Source organism: Pteropus alecto, unplaced genomic scaffold (genome assembly GCF_000325575.1).
Source record: "Pteropus alecto unplaced genomic scaffold, ASM32557v1 scaffold106, whole genome shotgun sequence".
Taxonomy (NCBI): domain Eukaryota; kingdom Metazoa; phylum Chordata; class Mammalia; order Chiroptera; family Pteropodidae; genus Pteropus; species Pteropus alecto.
In genome coordinates this window covers 9,904,066-9,906,419 of record NW_006442103.1, presented here as the reverse complement: position 1 = coordinate 9,906,419, position 2,354 = coordinate 9,904,066, and positions in this window count along the sequence as shown.

Genomic DNA, 2,354 nt, shown 5'->3' with positions numbered 1-2,354 from the left:
GTCACCCCGCGTCCCCGCCGCGGCTGCTGCTGTCGCCGCGGCCCCGGGCCCAGCCCCACGCTCCCTCGCCTCCCGGGCGGGCGGGCGAGCTCTGCAGAACAGCGGCCGCGGCGGCCGCGGCTCATTACCATAGACCTGCTCGCGCCGCCGCCGCCTTAAAGTGGCGACGCCAGCCGCACCGAAGGAGGTGGGCCCCACCCTGCGCCCTCAGCACAGAAGCTCTGGGATTCTTGTTGTCCAGACCCCTTCCCTATCCCATCCCAGATCCCTACCACCGCCTCGAGTGGAATTAACAATCAGAAGCCAGACAGAGAATGTAATAAATGGTAGCACTACCCTAAGTATGCTTAGAGGTTTTTCAAAACATTTTGAAGGGCTCTCAGAGGCCAAGTGCCACCTTACACCACCTATAATGGCTGGCAGCTGCCGGCTGCTGATAAGAGCCCTGATGGCTGTCCCCTCCCACAGGTGTCCAGTCAGACTAGGCTCAAATGGCCTTTCTCCACAATATAAAGCCTCTCTATATCCCAGAGACACCCTGCCTCCCTGGGAAGGCACAGTGCTGTCCTCAGTGAGATTGTAATCGAACCCGGCTGCCCCTTGGGGTCCCGCTGCTGAACAGAATGACCCCAGCCTCAGTCGGACATCACGTGGGCTTTTCGAGGGAAGGTAAACTGGGAGCGTCAGGGCAGAAGCCAGCTTGTAGAAAACACCCTAATACTGCCAGGTTCTGAGGCCCAGAGAGAGTGAAACCTGTTCAGGGTCACAAGGCTGGCTACGGATAGAGCCAAGCTTCACCATAGGCTTCCTGGGGCCTAGACCAGTGGTTTTCATTGCCCAAAATGGCTTCCTGTCTGGAGAGATGAACTCTTGCCCCCTCCCTCCCTCCCCATCAACGTCCAGCTGCCCCTCCCCTCCTTCCACCCGTACTTGTGACCAACAAACAGCGCAGCCACTGGCACAGGGATCCTGAGCCTCTTCAGTGCTAGCCCGCCAGGGACCGGACCTTTCGCTTGAAAGGGGTGTGGCGATTCCAGGAGTCCTGGGGGAGGTGGCAGCGTAGAAGCTGACCATGAAGAAATAAGCCAGGCAAGGGTGATCCAGAAGGAGCTCTCCTCTCTCATACCCCAACCAGGGGTCCCCATCCGGGGACTGCAGGGCTAATCAGGTGAACAGCAAGAGGCCTGGTCAGGTGGTATGAGGGCCCGGCCTGGGGAGGAGGCCAGGGCTTTAGTCCCAGCCTCGCCACCCTCTAGCTATGTGACCTTGGTCAAATTCCTGTGCCTCAATTTCCCCTTTGTAAAACAGAGGAGTTGAATAAGGTCAATGGTTTTCAAATGTTTATTTAACATTAGAATCCTTTTTTTCTTTTTTTCCCAAATAAAATCTTAAGTCGAAGCCCAAAATATGAAACGGATAAAGGTAGCACTGTGGGATTGAGGTGGGGGTCAGGGCTTGTCCCATCTCCACTGCTCCTCCAACAGAGAAACCCCTGGAAAGCCCTGTTGAGCCCGAGGGTCCAGGGGAGCCCAGTTTGAAAAGGATCGGACCAGATGCTCCCTTTCAACACGGAACTCTGGGAACAGCTTGTCACTCTCAGCGAGTCACAGCGGAGGAGCCATGACTCCCCTCTCAGGGACCCCGGGCCCAAGGAACTTCTGTGTGACCACGCAGTGATGCCAAGAATGAGAAATCAGCTTTTCTCTTTCTCCCCAGGGGAAAGAAAAGGAGATGGGCTTTGGGGACTGCAGGAGGGATTAGGGATAGACTACATTCCTGGCATGGCGCTGGGTGGGATGAGGAGAAGGAAGGTGGTGTTGTGCCCAGGGCTCAGGAGAATGCCCTCCCCTTTGACAGAAGATGAGCTTTCTTTCTCTGGTCAAGGCCAAGGGCAGCTCCAGAGACAGAGGGGTGGCTTAAGTGGCCTCTTCCACAGGGTTCTTCCTCTTCAGACTTCCTTTGACTCTGTGATTTGGGAGGATCCAGGGGCTGCGTGGGCATTTTGCTCTTCACCTAATAGCCATGTGGTGCGGGGAATGTTCGGAAATTATACCATCTGTTAATTACCCTTTGAATCAGGGTTGGGTAATAAGACTCTCATTTCTGCTGAAGGCCCAAGCCAACACATGGAGAAAATGCAGCTCTCCATTCATCTCTCTCCCTTGGTACTAAAATGAGCTTCTGAGTGGGAGAGAGCAGCTGCCTTGGCTTTGGATCATGGACCGTGGTTCTGGAGCCTAGCACTGAGAAAGGGGTTTCCGTGTTAGGTAGGGGGCAGGAAGCACCCCTCCAGCTGATTGGCCTTCTTGCCTAAAGGCAGACAGGTTGAAGGTTGCAAGGAACCCCTCCCTTCA